We start from the raw sequence: 20,067 nt of genomic DNA on the forward strand, positions 1-20,067 counted from the left end.
CTCCAGCCCCCAGTGGTGACCACTTCGTCCCCTGGTGCGGCTAAGTCTCTCATTGTGATTACTGCGCCTTTTGACCCCTCTCTCTCTGGGGGTTCTCAACGCCGTTCGCGCCCCAGCCGCACTCGTTTGATTCCTTCCTGTGCTGACGAGTATCAGGCCTTGTTTGGTCCTGCTTCATGGGCCAAATACTTTGATCTCCTCCCTCTTGATTCTGCGCCTCCTGACGATTTCTCTCTCCATCAGCATCTTGTAGATTCCATGGATGCGTCTTACTTTCAACCCCACTCGTCTCGGTACACGTGTCGTTGCTGCTCCTTCTCAGGATGCAGCTTCCCGCTTGGCTGCCTTATCTTGCCTTGGCGAGATCCCTGTTCGGGTCTCCAAGAACGTTCAGATGAATGCCAGTGTTGTCACTATTCTCCTCCCACCCCATGTTGCAACTGGTGTTCGGAATCTGCAGGATTGCCACAATGATTTTCGGCATATCCTTGATGCCCAAGGAAATTCTGTCCTCCAGGTTGACTCGTTTACTCGTCCCCCTCGTGGTCGTCGCCGTCAACCCCTTCGCGTTGTGAAGATCACCTTTGATGGTAGGACCCTTCCATCCTCTGTCATTCTTGCTGGTGCTAGGTGCTCTGTCTAGGAGAATATTCCTTCTCCTCGACTTTGTAACAAGTGCTGGAAGTTTGGGAATGGTGCCCTCCGCTGCTCTGGGACTCTCTCTCTCTCTCTGTCCATTGTGTGGGGGTGAAGGTCACTCTAAGTCGGAGTGCACTTCTCCCCAAGCTCGCTGCCTCAACTGCGGTGAGGCCCTTCCTACCTTCTCCCATGCCTGTGTCCATTACAAGCTTGAGGCAGCCGTCCTCAACCTGAAGCACCGGGAGCGTTTATCTTTTCCTGAGGTGAGGCGCCAGTTTCGCCGGCTCCCGCCTTATACTAACGTCTCTTATGCTCGTGTGTTGCGCTCTTCCTCTCCTCGTCCTTCCCTCCCTCCTCAGACTCGCAACCGTTTCCGGGCCTTGGACCCTGATATGCCCACTGCCCCCTCCTCTGTTCCTTTGCGTTCTGTCCCGAGGGGTCCCCCTCCTGGTCCTCTGTCTGGGGTTCCCCTTCTTTCTACCCGATCTGTCATGTCTCCTGTGTCTTCTTCCTCGTGTCCCTCCGATCCTCCTTCCCATCCTCTTCCTCCATCTATCGGCTCTCCCCGCCGCCTGTCGGTGCAGGCGGATGTCCATCGCTCTCCTAACGGCCGTCGTGTGTGCTCTCGTTCAGCTTCTGTTGAGACACTGGAATCCGTTGCCCGATACATAGTTGCTGGGACACCTGTCTCTTTAAGTCAGAAGCATAAACCTGGCTACTCTCCTTCCTCCTCCCCGGCGGTTAAGAAGGCTTCGCTTTCTTCCTCAGCTCCTACTTCTGGCTCTGTTGCTCCTTCCCCTCCCATTTCAGTGATTGCGTCCCTCAGCTCCTACTTCTGGCTCTGTTGCTCCTTCCCCTCCCATTTCAGTGATTGCGTCCCCCTGTTCCTGCTATGGAGGTTTCTTTGGCCCCTGCTTTCCTTTCGGTTGCTGCTCTTGCTGAGGTGCGCTCCCCTCTTTCTACTCCCCCTCTTCCTGCTGCTGTCCTTGACTGCTCCTCTCCGTTGTCTCCCACTCTCCCTCCTCCTCCTCCTCCTCCTCCTCCTCCTCCTCCGGACCCCGCCCGTCCACCTCTGATCTGTTCTCCCGTTTCCTTCCCTCAGTCTTTGCTCAGTTTACCCATGCCCCCTAACCCTGACTTTGCTAACCCTGAACCCGACCCTGATATTCTTGAACGTGCTCTGTTGCTCTTTCGTCTTTGTTTCTTCCTTGTTCTCTGTTTTTGTCCTTTCTCTTCTCGTCGTTGTCCATTCTTCAATGGAACGTTATTACGCCAATTTCCTCGAACTCCACCTTCTGATTTCGTGGTTTTCGCCCCTTTGTGTCTGTCTCCAGGAGCCGATGCTTGGTGCTCGTCCTGGTCGTTTTCGTGGCTATTCCTTTCTCTCTTCCCCCCCCCCCCAGCTGTTGCTGGGGCTTCTAATTCTTCTGCTCTCTTGATTCGTGCTGATGTTCCCTTTGTTCCTTTACTTTTTCCTTCGCCTCTCCATTGTTCTGCTGCTCGTATCTTTCTGGGGAAATGGTACACAGTTTGTTCCATTTATCTCCCCCCCGAGTGTCCCGCTTTCTCTTCCTGATTTCAAACTCCTCCTAGACTCCTTGCCGGAGCCTGTGCTCCTGCTGGGTGACTTCAATTGTCGTCATTCTCTTTGGGGTGACGTTCTGACGAATACCCGGGGTCGCCTTCTTGAGCCGTTTCTCCTCTCTTCTTCTCTGTCTCTTCTGAATTCTAGTGAGCCCACTCATTTGGACTCTCGGACTAGCACCCTTTCTTGTCTTGATCTTTCTCTCTGCTCTTCTTCTCTTTACTTAGATTTCACGTGGCAGGTTCTTGATGACCTCCATGGAATTGATCATTTCCCATCCTTGTTTCCTTTTCTCTTTTCGCCCTTCCCTCTCTTTCCCTAGGTGGCAGTTTGCTAAGGCGGACTGGACCCTATTTACCCTCAGTGCTGCTCTCTCTGGCCTCTCCCTTCTGCCTCTCTCTCGCGCTCTCCTCCTTTTTCATGACACTGTCTTCAACGCTGCCCTCTGCTCTATTCCTCGCTCTTCCTCTCGGGGTCCACGGAAGTGCATTCCCTGGTGGAATGCGGACTGTGCTCGGGCTGTCCGCTGTAAGCGTGCAGCCTGGAAGAGACACCGCCGTAGGCAGACGACCAATTCTTTTCTTTTCTTTCGGATAGCGAGTGCGGTGGCCCGTAGGGCCATCCGTATGGCTAAACGTGAATGTTGGGCATCTTATGTCTCAACAATTACGTCCGAAACTCCTCTGGCCCAGATCTGGAAGCGTATGCGCTAGATAGCGTATAAGTTCGTTCCCGATGTTTCACCGATCCTTCACCTCCATGATACTCTTGTGGCGGACCCGTTGCTGGTCGCTTCCGTACTGGGTTCCCACTTTTCTTCTGTTAGCTCTGGTCTTCATCTTCCCCAATCTTTCCTTCTTCGTAAACCTGTCCTTGAGTCTCATCCTTTAGATTTCTGCACTCGTCTTCAGCTTCGCTATAATGATCCCTTCTCTCTCTCTGAACTTCGTTCTGCCCTGGCCCTCTGCGGTTCTATGGCGGTGGGCTCCGATGGTATTCATTATGAGATGCTTCGCCATCTCCCTCCGTGCACGTCTCAGTATTTACTGAGTCTGTATAATCGGATCTGGGAGTCGTCGTCAGTCCCTGAGGACTGGCTCGATGCCGTTGTCCTCCCTGTTCGCAAACCGGGGTCTCTGGGTACTTCCCCTAAGGACTTTCGCCCTATTGCTCTCACAAGTTGTGTCTGCAAACTCTTTGAACGTATGGTTAACGTTCGTCTGATGTGGTTCCTGGAACACCATCACCTCCTCTCCCCTTCTCAATTTGGTTTCCGCAAGTGCTGCAGCACGACAGATGTCCTGGTGAACTTGGAGGTCTATATTCGTTCTGCTTTTGCTGCGAAGACCTCCGTTGTTGCCGTCCTTTTTGACCTAGAAAAGGCTTACGACACCACTTGGCGTTATCATATCCTATCTCAACTTCATTCTTTTGGCCTTCGTGGTCATCTCCCTCTCTTTCTCCGCAGCTTCCTCTCTCGTCGTTCCTTTCGGGTGCGCCTTGGTACCGCTCTCTCTCCCTCTTTTCAGCAATACGAAGGTGTGCCCCAGGGTAGTGTTCTGAGCACTACTCTTTTTCTGGTTGCCCTCAATGGTCTTCTTTCCTCTCTTCCTTCTGGTGTCTTCTCCGCTCTCTATGTCGATGATCTTACCCTTTGTTGTCAGGGTGATGATTCGCCTCTCCTTCAACGCCGGCTTCAACTTGCAATTGATGCCGTGTCGTCTTGGGCCACAGGTCATGGCTTCAAGTTCTCTACTTCTAAGACTTGTGCCATGACTTTTACGCGGAAACGGGTTGTTCTTCGTCCCTCTTTGTCACTTTATGGTCATCCCCTTGAATACAAAGATTCCGCGAAGCTTTTGGGGTTATTCCTTGACACTCGTTTGTCTTGGTCTCCCCATATCTCTTACCTCCGTGTTGAGTGCTCTAAGGCCCTTACCCTCCTTCGGGTCTTGTCCCATACTTCTTGGGGGGCAGATAGGCGAACTCTCCTTGCTTTACATTCCTCTCTCGTCCTGTCTAAGCTCGATTATGGTTGCCCTGCTTACTCGTCTGCTTCTCCTTCTACTCTTCGCCGTCTTGATGCTTTGCACCATACTGGGTTGAGCCTCAGTTCTGGTGCCTTTCGTTCGACTCCCATCCTTAGCTTGTATGTTGACACTGGCTTCCTGTCTCTCCAGGAACGCCGTGATCGCTACTGTCTTCGCTATCTTGCGCGGTCCTTGCAACATCCTTCCTCTCGCCTCTGTCGTGCTTTAACTTTTACCCCTCCTGCGGTTCCTGTTCCTCTTCACCACCTCCCTCTTTCTGTCCGGTTATCTCGCCTACAGGATTCTCTTTCCGTTCGTATTTCTGATGTTTCTCCTCGTGTTGTTCCTTCTTTGCCCCCGTGGAGGGTCCCTCTTCCGCGGTTTTGTACATCCTTGACCCGTATCACTAAAGCTTTTACCCCTCCTACGGTTCTAAAACGCCTTTTCCTCAAGCACTTTTCTTCTCACTCCCGCTCCGTTTCAGTCTTCACCGATGGGTCTAAGTCAGCGGACGGTGTTGGCTACTCTGTTGTTTTTCCTGATCGCACTTATATGTGTCGCTTGCCTCCGGAGACTAGCATCTTTACAGCGGAACTTTATGCTATTCTCTCTGCTCTTCGTCTCCTGCTTTCTCGTTGTCAGTCTTCCTTTGTGGTTGTTGTTGACTCTCGTAGTGCCCTCATGGCTCTCGGGTCCTTTAATCCGGTTCATCCAGTAGTTGTCGAGATCCAGCATTGGCTGTTTCTCGTTCACAGTAAATTTAAGTCGGTTGAGTTTTGTTGGGTTCCCAGCCATATTGGTGTGTCTTTAAATGAGCGTGCGGATGCTGCTGCCAAGGAAGCTGTCCGCTCTTGTCCCATCTCTCGTAAAGGCATTCCGTATTCCGACTTTTACCCGGTTATCCATTCCTCAGTCCTTACCCTTTGGCAGGCTTCTTGGTTGTCTGTTACTGGTAACAAGCTACGTACTCTTAAATGTTGTGTTTCCTCGTGGCCGTCCTCCTTCCACCGTAACCGGCGGTGGGAAACAGCTCTGGCGAGGTTGCGTATTGGCCATACTCGCTTAACCCATGGTCACTTGATGGAGCGCCACCCTGCTCCTTATTGTCCTAGTTGCAGTGTCCCTCTTACGGTCGTGCATGTCCTTCTTGAATGTCCTGACTTCCAGGACGAGCGTGTGTCTTGCTTTCCGACCGCCCCTCGCGGTCACCTGTCCCTCGATAGAATTCTTGGTGACTCGGATACTTTTGATATCGTTCGCCTTATGCGTTTTTGTTCTCGTATTGGCATCCTTGGTGATATTTAGCGCCCTCTGATTATTTTGCGTATTTGATGGTGCTACATAGCCTTCCCGGTTTGGTGCCTTCTTTTGATAATTACTTACTTGCTAATGAAAGCTTTCCAATTATTCATTAATGGAATTGCATTACTCGTACAATACCTTTGTCATTGCAACCATATTTAAATTCCTCTTTGTTTTTAGCTCGGTGAATATTTTTTACCGAGACACAGACAGTGGGCTTGATCATATTGCGTATCATATCATACTCGGTTACAAGTATATCTGGGAATTCTCATTATCTGCCAATGTAGACCTGACCAAATGTAAACTGTGTCAACAAAATTATTCGCACACCCTCCGTCACTATGTGATGGAGTGCGAAAAGATACGTGAATTTAGAGACAATTCTATAACCAATGTTCCAGCGATGTGTAAATATTTCATTCAAAATGATCTGGTTACCAGAAATTTTAGTCAAATATCCCCAGTTTGCTAACTGTAGGTAGTAACTAAGTGATTGTAACCTATCCACCGCTGCCCACTGGATGGGGGGCGGTGTGCAGGACAAACATATAAATTGTGACACTAGCTCTCCATATATGTCAGTTGCTTATTTTAGAACATGTAATTGAGGTCGATCTCGAACCCATTGTTGATGTGACGACTTATATTGAATTTTGTAACTAGCTCAAGATTGTAACTTGCTTACCTTACCTTGAGGTTACCTTGAGGTGCTTCCGGGGCTTAGCGTCCCCGCGGCCCGGTCGTCGTCCAGGCCTCCTGGTTGCCGGACTGATCAACCAGGCTGTTGGACGCGGCTGCTCGCAGCCTGACGTATGAGTCACAGCCTGGTTGATCAGGTATCCTTTGGAGGTGCTTATCCAGTTCTCTCTTGAACACTGTGAGGGGTCGGCCAGTTATGCCCCTTATGTGTAGTGGAAGCATGTTGAACAGTCTCGGACCTCTGATGTTGATAGTTCTCTCTCAGAGTACCTGTTGCACCTCTGTTGTTCAACGGGGGTATTCTGCACATCCTGCCATGTCTTCTGGTCTCATGTGATGTTATTTCTGTGTGCAGGTTTGGGACCAGCCCCTCTAATATTTTCCACGTGTAAATTATTATGTACCTCTCCCGCGTGCGCTCAAGGGAGTACAGTTTTAGGCTCTTTAGTCGGTCCCAATAGTTTAGATGTTTTACTGAGTGGATTCTAGCAGTAAAGGATCTCTGCACGCTCTCCAGGTCAGCAATTTCTCCAGCTTTGAAAGGTGCTGTCATTGTGCAGCAGTACTCCACTCTAGAGAGCACAAGCGTTTTGAAAAGTATCCTCATCGGTATAGCATCTCTAGTGTGAAAAGTTCTTGTTATCCAACCTGTCATTTTTCTTGCAGTTGTGACGGCTACTTTATTGTGTTCTTTAAAGGTAAGGTCTTCCGACATGAGTACACCCAGATCCTTCACATTGCCTTTTCGTTCTATGTTATGATTTGCCTGAGTTTTGTACGTGGTTTCCGTTTTTATATTTTCATTTTTTCCATAGCGCATGAGCTGGAACTTATCTTCGTTAAACACCATATTATTTTCTGTAGCCCATAGAAAGACCTGATCTACATCTGACTGGAGGTTCGCCGTGTCCTCTATGTTGCCTACTCTCATGAAGATCCTAGTGTCATCTGCAAAGGATGATACAGTGCTATAGGTTGTGTTTTTGTCTATGTGCTTAGCTAAATTAATTGTGGGGTTCAGTCCCTGAGCCCATTATGTGCCTCTGTAACCCTTTCCACTACCGCCCACAAGATGGGTATGGGGTGCATAATAAATGAACTAAACTAAACTAACTCATATTGCGTCACACTATTTCTTATTAACTTTATCACTTGCCCGCAGAGAATATACCCAAGCACTTGCATTTGTAGAGCAGAGGGTTTTGCCTAACCAGCGCATGTGCCAAGATCTCAACACATGTCCAGACTTTTGTTGTGATGCTCAGCTTCTCTTCTTAGTTACCGCACATGGTCTTATCCCATTCAACTCGAGTGGTTCTACGTTTTAACCAGTGTTCTTGATTTCTTTGACGTCCTTTGCCGCCTTAACTCAATTGATCCACCACTCGCCAGCTATGTCGATGGGGCTTCTCCTTTGGATCCCTGCGAGACACCTTGCCCTCCATTATGGTTTCACGTGCTTCATTAGCCTGTCAATATCTGCCCTAATCTCCAGGCAGTGCACACAGGGCCATTGTGTGTGCCATTATTCCAAGAATAATTACTCGCCAGACAATGACACCCGACTACATTTGACTAGAGCATATTTACATAATCCTGAGCTTTTATTTATATTACAAATTTAGTACTGTACCTGGATGGCGTTCTGGAAGTTCTTTTACTCCCCAAGCCCGGCCGGAGGACCAGGCTTGACTCATTGAGCGCTTGGTCCAGCGGGCTATTGCTTGGAGCGGCCTGCAGGCCCACATATCCACCACAGCCCGGTTGGTCCTGCACTTCTTGAAGAAAACTGTCAAATTTTCTCTTGAAGACGAACACGTTTGTTCCGGCAATATTTCTTATGCTCGCTGGGAGTATGTTGAACAACCGTGAACTTCTGATGTTTATACAGTGTTCTCTGTGCCTTTGGGCCTACTCTTCAATGATTCTAATCTGAATTTTCATTTCATATCGTTCACTCCAGTATGTTGTTATTTTACTGGGATTTGGGAGCTGGCCCTCCATTATTTTCGATGTGTATATTATTTGATACGTCACTCATCTCCTTTCTAGGGAGAACATTTAGAGCTCTTAGAGACGATCCCAATAAGTTAGGTGCTTTATCGTGTCTGTCTATGCCGTTTGTTTTCTGTATTCCCTCTTTCAGTAATCTCTCCTGCTCTTAAGGAGGAAGCGAGTATCGAACAGTACTAATGACGTACAGCAGAAGTGATGTGAATAGTACAACCATTGTGAGTGGATCCCTGGATTTGACGTTTCTCATAATCCATCCTATCATTTTTCTGGATGATGCTAAATTTGCTTTGTTATGCTCCCTTAACGTTAGGGCATCAGTCATTATTATTCCCCTATCATTTACATTATGCTTTCCTACTATGGGCAGATTTCATTGTGTTTTGTACCCTATATTTTGTTTAATGTCCTCATTTTTACCGTACCAGAGTTACTGGAATTTACCAATTATAACAGGCTATTTTCTGCCGCCTAGTCGAAAATCTTATTGATATCCGTTTGTAGGTTATCAATGTCTTCAACAGAATTCAGTTTCATGTTGATTTGTCATCTGCAGAAGGTGATGCGACGCTGTGACTTGTATAAATGTCTATCTGATATGGGAATAAGGAAAAAAAGTGGCGCAAGGACTATACTCTGCGATAGAGCTTTTAACTGTGCTTGAACTCTTTTGTTTGCTTGACAGTTGCTCTGTGTTCTATTCCACATAAATTTTAATACCACCGACCTATACTTTATCTGATATTCCCATTGACCTTATTTAGTGTGTTACTACTCTATGGTCACATGTATCAAATGCCTTTGAAGTCATCATATACCAAACTGATCACTGTTTGGTGATTTTTTCTGTTTCTTCTTTTTTTCTTCTTTTCAAACTGTTTTTCTTCTAATGCCTCTTTGATTTTGTCGTAGTGGTAAAGTAGCTGCGTGAGGCATTATCTTCCCACTCTAAATCCATGTTGATCTGGGTTGAGGAGATCATAGGTCTCCATATAACTGGAAACCTGCCTCCTGATCCCTCTCTCAAATACTTTTATTATGTGGGACGTTAGTGCGACTAGTCAATAATTCATTGTCATTACTTTGCTCCCTCCCTTGTAAAGAGCAAAATATGTGAAATCTATTGATTTAGGCGAATTTTGTATCTCTCCTGTGTGCAAGCTTTCTCCACACAATGCTACTGGCACTTGGCATTCCTTTATACATATTAAGTGCATGGGCATGTTGTCAATTTCTCCTTCAAAATCTGCAGAATTCGTGTTCGCATCAGATATATATTCAGGAATTTGCCATATCACGATTACCGTGTTATCCTCTGTATGAACCATCACTTGTAAGAATAGGTCCAATACTGACTGTGGCTTGTTTTTTTCGCATAAGTGAAGGAATATTTTGTTTTCCTTCTTTAATGCCATTTTTGTGTTCTAATTGCATTTCTAAAATGTTACACGATTGCTTTAGTCTTTGCTAGATTTTTTAAAACTGTTTAAATTATTTTATTGTTGAGATAGTCGTGTCTCTTTAGCAGTTTTTTTTTTATCTTTTTGTAGCCGCGTTTGATTGTTCTTTCTACGTTGGTCCTCATTCTGTCTTTCAACAAAGGAACAAGTCTTAGACTGTGTATTCTTGGGAAGTCAGTTGTTTTGTCTTTTGTGGGATTATTATTACTTAAAACATTCAATGGAATTATTTTTAAGTTCCCTGTCTATCTTTACCCAGTCTATCGTTTTATTAAAATTGAATGTATTGAATAACCCCTCATACATGATCATTGTTTTAGGTTTATTACAGGTATTATGTTTGCTGTTCAATGAGCTTGTGATCTAAGTATGTGGTATGCGACTGTAATGTCCTTGATTATCTCTTTAGTTTGCGAAATTTTCAGATCTAGAATAATTTCGTAATTAGTTGACTCTCTGCTGGTTGAGGGAAAATTTGTCACAGAATCTAAGGAGTTCTTTAATCTGTGGTTGGCTATGTCCAGATAGATTTCCTGGTATAATATTCTTGGTCGCTAGTCTCCATCTTAGACTGGGCAGGTTGATGTCACCTAGGAAGGTATCATTTATTGGGTTTGCCAGATTATCGAGACTATTCTCTCTGATTTGTAAATTCCTCAGCCGTTGTATCTGGTGGTTTGAATATTAGAATTTAAGTTATTTTTTTTTATTTCCAGTAGTTAACTACCACCTCATTTCTAGAGTTAAGCTCAGAGCATACAAGGCCCTATCTTGTATACAAACTTACTCCTCCATGTGGCATTTACCCAGTCACATCTATATAAATTATATTCTGGTATCCAGATACCACTGTCAAAGATGTCTTGCATGGGTTTCTGTGAGAGGTCCAAATACTGCATTTGGCTCGGTGAGGTTATTTATGAACGGTACTTAGTTATTTACTTTTGTTTTAAGACCTTGTATGTTGGTAAAGATGAATGAGGTTACTCCATTTGGGGTAATTTGATGAAGATTTTTCAGGCAGGTCCATTATGTGTTGGGATTGTCGGTTTTGATCTGACCAGTACTGATTGTTAAAGGGTTGTTGCCTGTCGTAGCTGGAGCTTTGTTGTGGGGTGTAATTGCATGTGTGATTCTGGTAAGAAAGTGGGTCTTTCAGCCAGTTCCACACACAATGTTCTACCTTTTGAAACCTCTTTCGTCTGGGTATAAAATAAACTGGCTTCTCTCCAAAGCCATTTTCGTGTTTGTCACTTTATTTAGCGTTTTGTGCCTTCCTCGTGAAAGTGTGGACAGCTGAGGGCGTAGCATTTTCTCTCCTTGAGTGAGGTTTCGTACATGTCAGGATGGAGAAATCTGCATGTTGATTTAAAGCGACATTTTCCTTTCCTTAGTATATATTGTGACGATAATCTCTTTCAAGTGAGATTGAGCCTGCTCTTCCCTATATCATTTACGTCATTCTACAAGTACAAGATACTACATTAAAGATACGTCCACCAGTATCACAAAATGTTTTGCCCAGGAAGCAAAGCGTACCTTGCACCACCAGACACAGCGGCTCTCCACCCGTCGTCAACGAGCAAACTACCCATTCTCCGCCTGCCTGCTCCTGATTGGCTGGTGTATCGCCGACAGCACCTGCACTCACGCCCTCTACCTGAGTCGACGTCTGGGCCAGCTCACGCCGTCCTCCTCAGAATATCTTTGTGCTCTTAGGAGTTGACATCTCTGATAGACTAAGCCCTGGCTGTCGTGTACTAAGGGAGGTGGTAGCTCTAGCCAATATTCTCAGCACCTGATTATTATTATTGTCTTGTACATTATTTTGTTTTAGAGTAAATTTCACATCTATTAATTATTCATGTTTTGTTTGTTGACTTGTTTTGAATTTTACGTAAGCCAAGGGATTGTCTTTGTTCATATCTTGTTTTCTAAAGTAATTAAAATTTCATTGTTTATATTTTGTGTTTTGCGTGTCTTCCCATTACCTTACCACAGACAAACAGGCAAGCAGTCTCTTTTTTTTTATGTAAGTGTGACCAGGCATTGCCACCTGCCATTGGAGGACTGCCGAACATCAACACTCCAACACTTTACCGTCACAATATAAATACTTTTTGGTGATGGTTATAACTGTATTCTATTCCTTTTATATTTCCTGAATGTCTGCAAATGTCCCTTACATATATGTACTTGTATAGATTTATATACATTTTAAAGTTTTATGCACTAGTTAATAAGCTCGAAACATACTAAAAAGGGCTTTTCTATTGTAGGTGTGTTGGAGCTGCAGGTGTGTGCAAGGGCACTTCAGGTGTGCATGAGGGAGCTACAGGTAATGTCCACCGTGCCCTCCACATGGTCACTGCTGTTAAAACCACTTGGGTCGCAACACGTGGGGAGCTCAGGTTACAATACATGAACACATTGCAGGTATGATATGCATACAGGTGTGTGAGGGAACTACAGGTATGTGCGAGGGTGCTACAGGTGTGTGAGGGAACTACAGGTATGTGCGAGGGTGCTACAGGTGTGTGAGGGAGCTCGGGTTACAATGCAGGAACACATTGCAGGTATGATAAGTATACAAATGATGTAGGTTTTAAATCATTGAGGACAACATTGGTTTTATTAACATAAATTCAGATGTTTCTTATAATAGGGCATTAGACATCAGCAAGAGAACTCTGGGAGATTTTACTAGTCATGTATTAATGATGAAGATGCTGTTGATAATGTTCAAAGACTGACAACAACAATAGTATCTACTGAAAATGTTTAAAATATTAAACTAAATATTTTCACAAGCATAGTGAAGGTCAAGCGGACATGATATTCAATTAATAATCTCTGAAGTGACTGGTGGTGTTATACGATTCGTTTTTAAAGCCGTGAGTATACTATTCCAGTATGTTTGAATCTCGCAATCATGGAATAATTTTGATAGAGCATGAACAAATCGGGAACAAGAATAAAAACGTAAGAACATGGGGATGAAGGAAACTGCAGAAATCCATACGAAGTCCACACCCCATTGGTCCATACGAAGCGGCTCCTATTTATATCCACCCAAACTCAAGAGTTCCTATGTCTTGTGTTACCCAGTAATTTGTTCTAAAAGTCAACAACGCTGTTACCAAACTAGTATTTACCCAGGTCTTTCCTAAATCTAAACTTGTTCAATTTATATCTATTATTTCGCGTTCTATTCAGTGAAACATATAATACCTTATTAATATCTCCCTTATTATGCCTATTCGTCCACTAGTACACTACAATCAATTCCTCACACGGAAGGTGTTATGGCCTTACTTGGCCAGTAACCGGGTTCTTTATCTCAATCACTGTAACAAGAGAGCAGTACATAGTAGTACATCATGAACATCATAACAGCATGAACAAGCCACGTGGAGCATGAACAACCGACAGGCGCGGCGCCAGTCAGGTGGCAGCAGACAATGAAAAAAGTTACACCTCTGTACAAGTTAACCATGGGGACAGGTCAACCGTCACCGAGTCACGAGGTCAGAGTTGATGCCGTCATGATAATCTACAGGGATTAACTCCTCCACATCAAATGCAAACCCTCATGTTCAGCTGGGGAGCAGGAGATTATGGCTCATCACCCTCTTAACCCCCAATGTATCTTCCTGTATATAAATAAAAATGGCGTTGGTATCACCACCTCCCTCACCAGTGAGAATTGTCATTGATCCACTTTTTAAATGAATATGATCAGGAGCATTCCACAGATGGGGCTGACCTTGCTACACCTTCATCAATAGATGATGTCCTCGTCACACCTACAAGAATTGGAGTTGGAGTGCATTTTCACAGATGGCATCGATATTGCCCATCTCTCTACAGATGATTTTGATATCGTCACAGAAGGCTATTCTGAGCAATGTGCGAAGCAAAGCACAAGAAGCTCGAGCACGTCTTCCCCACCCCACACACACACACAAACCACTCCACCCCCAACCTCACATCCAGACTATACTTCAAAGCCCTCAACCCAGCGCCTAACTGCAGTCCACACCCGTAATCGCATCTACCTGCCACCAACTAACACCACACTCCATGTACAGTCCGAAGGTGGACGAGATGATGGCCCTTGCCAAAGCCAACGTAATGTCGGCAATCCACATGTACGGTGGTAACATCTTTACATTCGGGGACACTCCTTCCCCAATTACTAGTAGCCAACTACTTGCTATCCATTAAAATACCCCCTGAACTCCTTGTCACCACAATTAGAGCACGAATATTGTAGTTATTGTAAGCCCTCTGTGGTTGTTCCAAAAGCAGGCTTGGCGAGGATCGCGATGATGCCGAAGAGGGTTGGAGGAGGAATGCACCAGTGTTGATGTTGAATGGGTCAGAAAATGCAGCCGTTGTACAAGACTGTTCCATTCATGTCCTTGTGGAAAGATTGTATCATGCTGAGTAGGGTGGGTGGGCAGCCAATTTTGGCCAAGATCTTGAAGAGTCCGTCCCTAATCACGCGGTCGAAGGCCTTTGTAAGGTCAGTGAAGGCGAAGTACAGAAATTTTCTCTGCTCCCTGCACTTTTCTTGAAGCTGTCTCGTGGAGAACACCGTCAGTGGTCGACCTCTCTGATCGGAAACCGTACTGTGACTCAGGGTACACTCTTTCAGCAAGAATCTGAAGCCTGACCAAGACGCTCCTGGCGAAGAGTTTGCCGACGACGCTGTAGAGATGCCTCTATAGTTGTTGACATCGCTTGTCGCCTTTATTTTTGTAGAGAGTGGTGATGATTGCATATCTCGTGTCTTGTGGAACCAAACTTTCCCTCCAGCACTGGCACAGAAGTTCATGAAGCTCAGTTTTAAGTGTTCCACGAGCGCACTTGAGAACTTCAGGCGGAATCCCGTCGCTTCCTGGGACCTTCCCTGAGGGAAGTGAATCCAGTGCTTTCTCAACTACTCCCACAGTTGGTTCAAGGTAAAGTTCTTCCATGATGGGCTGGTACTCGATTGCATCCAAGACCTCTACGCTGACCTAGTTCTCTCTGGAGTAGAGTTTGGAGTAATGTTCCACCCAGCGATTCATCTGTTGATCACGGCCTTTAATTAATGATCTCTCCAGTGGCTGACTACAGAGGAGCCGTCCTGTTTTATGTAGGGCCTGTTGCCTGTTTGATCGCTTCGTACATGTCAACAGTGGCCGCCGACAGTGGCCGCAGTCTGGATGCTGGAACAGAGTCGGAGCCTGTAATCGTTAGCACAGCGCCTGCCTCGCAGTTTGTTGAACTCGACTGCGGGCAGTATGGAATGCCTGTAAGTTCCTTTCTGAGGGTAGGTTCTTGTAGGATGAGAGAGCTCGTCTTTTTTCCTCTACGAGGGGTATCGGTTCCTCTGCACTGGCCTCGAACCAATCTGCTGACTTGTTCTACCTCTTACCGAAGGTGGACATGGCAGTGTTGAAAATACTGCCCCCGAGATGTGACCACCTCACTTGCGCTATTGCAGGGTGGTACATGAAGGGCAGCGCAGCAGTGAATTCTTCCACCTTGTGAAGGTCACGGGTCTTGTTAATGTTAATGCGCAGTCTTCCCCCCTCCCCTTCTTTGCTCTGTGGATTTTCCGGGGTTGGAACTTTACTCTTCAAACGAAGAGTGTGTGTGGTCGGTGTCACAATCTGCGCTCTGGAAGCTGCGGATCAGTTTGACGCTTCTCAGATTGCAACACCTCGTACGCACTAGGTCGAGTTGGTGCCAATGCTTAGACTTGGGGTGTCTCCAAGAAACCTTGTGCTGGGGCTTAGTGTCGAAGAAGGAATTGGTGATGCAGAGATCATGACGACAGCAGAACTCCAGAAGGCGCTGCCCACTCTCATTCATCTTCCCAATCCAAACTGGTCCAGGCAGGAAGTCAGAGCTGTGATCAGAACCAACTCTTGCATTAAAGTCTCCCAGGAGGAAGACTGGCTCTTGTTGAGGTATGTCTCTGAGTTAGGCCGAGGGCATCATAGAACTCCTTCGCTTCGGTAGAGGAGGTCAGTGTTGGTGCATAGGCGTTGATGAGGCTGACCATTCCTGCTGATGTATGAAGCTGAAGTTTGATGATCCTTGCAGACCCCTGCAAGCGGTACTATGGACCAACCTAACAACCTCAAGGCGAAGCCAACACCATGCTCTGGTGGTTTTCCCTGCCTGGAGGGAATAAAGTCCTTCTCCCATATGCTGCCAGTCACGGGCAGACGTGTCTCCTGCAGGACGACTATGTCCATCTGCAGCCTGCATAGTTCGTTGTTGATCACAGCTCTTTTACGGGCGTCATTCACTTCAAGTAGATCTTCCGTGAGACCCGGTGTCATGGTCCTTACATTCCACGTGCCCAGTTGACAGCTGGGTGGCTCTGTTTTTTCTTTTGCCTGGTGCATGGTTGATGATCCGCTTATTGGAGTGTGTCCTAAGCCCCACGCACCCAATGGATCAGGCGGACCATGGTGGGACAGCACCTTATTGGCTGGGGGCTGCCCAGCTTGAGGTGGGCGGTAGCTGTCCTATGAAATAGGATGATTTCTCCCACCGACGGAAGCAAACCCTGGCGCCTCACTCTACGCCAGTTGAGTGGTAGGTTTATCACCGGTAACTGTCGCTTCCTATGATGAGCCATCGCAAAGGCGATGCTGGAGTGTCCTCTCCACGGCACAGGTCTGCACAGTAATTATGAAGAACCGGCTTTTGCCCATGCAGCAGATCCACCCTCTCCATGCCATCGATGTGATCCAAGGGAAGGGCAGGCACCGATACGCTTGGCACCAGTGTCGCCGCAGGAGTTGCCAAAATGTAGCTGTAAACAGCTGCAAACTGCTTTAGGGACTCCTGCTCTGGATTTTTCCTCAGGGTTGACTCCTGAAGCCTTTCCCCATGAGTGTTTAACCGCAAGACAACAGAGGTTTGAATTCGTGGTTTTTCTTCCTCTAGATCAGCTGCATTCCCAGGCTGACGAATCCCATCTGCCCAAAGCAACTGGTTTTAAGGCGCCAGAGGCCCACCTTCGCCTCTTCTCCTGTTGATAGAAGCAGTTCCACCAAGCCTAGTTATACTTAATATAGTTAGCCTTATAGTCATACTTGACTAGTTAGGGATAACGGGCCCTACTTTATACTTAAGTATAAATAAATAAACGTTATTGATAATTCACAGTATTTCTGCTAGTCATACCTCGGGTATTTATTAATGTACATTCTACATCATTATACACCTAGCATGTCCTATATAGCATTCCATAATATAGACCTATAATGGTATTTACACGATAAATAACAAAGCTTCTGCTATGAACTCAAATGCACTAGAATATTTTCAGAATGCGATTATAGATACAATAATATTGGTGATACTAGGCTAATCAACCTAGATATCTATACAGTAGGAATGCATCATACACCAGCCACAGTATGATCATATTGGTGTATGTGTAGTCATAACATGGGCTAAAAGTTGTAATACATTACACTGTGCCAATCCCTCTTCTATAGGCATACATGTCCTGAAGCAGTTTGGGCCTTTTTCACTCGAGTCTGTAGGGTGCCATTCTGTCAGCTGTCTTGGCAGCACAGCTTTAGAGAGAGATGGGTCTTGGATTAGCAAGATCTTTGGGTTTTTGGGATCGGCACTGTTTGCTCTATTCCAAGTTGTAGGTCTAGTTTGAGAAGTCCAGGCTAAATTAACCTAAGGTATGCAGCGACTCCCTCTGGGCCGAGGTTTCTAATAATTTTATAGGTTATTTTGTCGTCTCCAGAGGATGTATCATTAGTTTTTTTTTTTACCCCGATTGAGCTCATCTAGTGTGAAAGGGGTATTAGTGTAAGACACATGCTGTAAGGATTCTGCGGCACCTTTCTTCCTCTAATCCTGTCTGCACTGCTAATACATCAGGTGGAAGCTGATTATTGACTGCTCATTCTGCAAACCTGGTTCCCAGTACTACGGCTTCCAGTTTCATATCTTTAGGGTGTGGGGGTTTAGGCGTTTTATTTCCTTTGTCCCAGTGAATTTGCAGCTACATTTCTCAGAGGTGTGTTCATTCAGATGTGAAAACCATCCCAGCCACTTTTGTTATTTATTTGCCTGGTCTCTTGATGCACATGTTCCTTGACCTCTCAAAGTAAGGTCCTGTTCCGGTCACAAATTTTCGTGTTATGGGGCAGGCTGCAGACTCCACACCTCACTGGACGTTGACAACAACCCTTGTGATGTCCAAATCTGACATCGAAAGCATCTGAGGGGCTCTGGGGGTGTAAGGCCTGTTGGAACCTGCCCCAAATGTCAAGCTTAAGCTTATTTGGGAACAGTCCTCTTACTGGTAGAAGGACTTGTCGGGTATCCTGCTTAGAGCCTTTTACCTGGCAACTTTCTGCTGACACAACATAATTCAGCTTTTCGAGGTGAGCTAGGGCCATGTGCAAGGGATAATGAAGGACTATGATTTTCCTTATTTTGTCCTCAGGCTTAAGTTCGTCGAATTTCCTGTAATTTTTTAAGAATTGTTACAGCTGTCTCATCTTTGGGCCTCAGAATGATTTTACCTCTGAGATTTGGCTTTGATCCGACCTTGAGCTAGGGGTACTTTTTTTTTAAGGTCCACTACAGTAGCGTATGAGGACTTGCCTTCAGCATGTTGCATTTTGAAGACTGGCAGCACGGATTTTGTCTAGGTAGATGGAGTGCTCATCGGTAGAAGCCTATTTTCTCGATAGGTCATAATGGAGTGGTTCTTCCTGTTGGCTTTGGTCACATGATGCCAATCGCCATCACTGTCAGAACTTGAACTGAAGTCTCTTCCTTTTGTGATTGGGAGCAGCAACGTTGGTTCCCACACAATTCATCTGGTGGTTCATTCAATCGGCCAAATGCTGACTGTGAAGTGATGAGTCTGTCGTATGAAGGTGACGCTCAAATGCGCCTGCACTGAATCACTGTTGAAATTACACTCCAGAATACTGTAGGACTAGTGAACACCTTCCTTAACCCTTGAACTGAGCATGGAGTATATATACTCTCTGAGTAACATGTCACACCGTGCGCATGGCATATATATATGCCCAAGGGTGCCAGGCACGATTCAAATGTCCCGCGGTGTAAAGGGTCACCCATACCATACCCAGGGGCGATTGTAAACAGACGCCATTTTGAAAAAAATCTAGAGCAGGCCTCCTTTGTTTCCCAGGCCTTAGTTAGTGGCCAGACACTATGGCGAGCGCATCACGACCCAGCGTGCGACCTCGCTTAGTGCACCGCGCCGCGCAGTCTTTGACCGAAGACGAAATTGCAGATGAATTGTTCAATGACGTTGACGAACCTTGATCGGGAACAGCTTTGCCGTTAGATGTTTGTGTAATCTAATTAAAGTAAAATAATTCAACCAGTCTGGATCAATTCAGTACAAACAGAGGTTAATTGTTATAACTTAACCTTGCTAAAGTAACTGGGTAAGCGATGCGGAACAATACAATACTCTGTCTGGGCGAGATCAGACGAGGACAGATCAGTGTGGACACGGAAGCAGCTGGGAGAGGTCAACCATCTTGCCTCTCCCCTAGACCAGCCAAGCCATCTAGCTGGTCGCCCAAGGTATAGTTGCTATTGTTAATTATAGAAATAGTCTTCTCATTTGCCATTCAGGTCAAGTAGGGAGTGTTAAAGTGATAGGGAGTGAACATTTTTAGATTTTGTTTTAGTTTTTCTTTTAATAAATTAAATTTGTTAATATTTTTGCATTTCATTATTTCCATGTGTTTTTGTGTAAACTTGTCCTGGTCACGTGGTCCACACGAGGTAAAGTTGGATTGGGCGCCGATGCTATATTGACGACTCGGATATAGATGAGGACTATACACAGCCTGAAGAAATAGAAACCACGGATAGTGAGGCTGGACATGTTGGTGCAATGAGGGTGAGGATGCCACAAGATGCCGCTACTACTCGACACCATCTCGAGCCCAAACACGTCGTTCATCTGTTCCATTGCACGTTTATGATATGATCGACGAGTCTGAAACAGGTGAATATTTCTCAGATTTTAGTGATGTTGAATCGGAGAATAGTTTTATCCCCGGCTGCTAGTGCCAGTACAAGTTTCGCCGCCTCAGCTGCCCGCCCAGTCAAGCGCCGCCGCATGGAACAATATGGCGACAATGAGGAACAAATTCCCTCATGTTCCAAATCTTTTCCCTCATCTACCCATCCTGCCCCTACTGTTGATATGCCTGCTTCAGCTCCTGGTCTCCGGATTCCTCGCCGTGGTGCAGCTAATGGCTCTCGGAAGGCAGCAGGTTTATTTGTGTGGAGTGATGAAGATTTT

At 45.9% G+C, this 20,067-nt stretch overlaps 1 long non-coding RNA gene across 1 annotated transcript; it reads left to right on the forward strand.

Annotated features, from left to right (window-relative positions):
* Positions 1–9,845: 9,845 nt before the first annotated feature.
* Positions 9,846–17,146, forward strand: LOC138363896 (uncharacterized). The gene is made up of 2 exons (XR_011228238.1): positions 9,846–12,184; positions 12,225–17,146. It is a non-coding gene; the product is annotated as an uncharacterized lncRNA (long non-coding RNA).
* The last annotated feature ends 2,921 nt before the right edge of the window (positions 17,147–20,067 follow it).

The sequence above is a fragment of the Procambarus clarkii genome, chromosome 12 (assembly GCF_040958095.1).
Source record: "Procambarus clarkii isolate CNS0578487 chromosome 12, FALCON_Pclarkii_2.0, whole genome shotgun sequence".
NCBI lineage: Eukaryota > Metazoa > Arthropoda > Malacostraca > Decapoda > Cambaridae > Procambarus > Procambarus clarkii.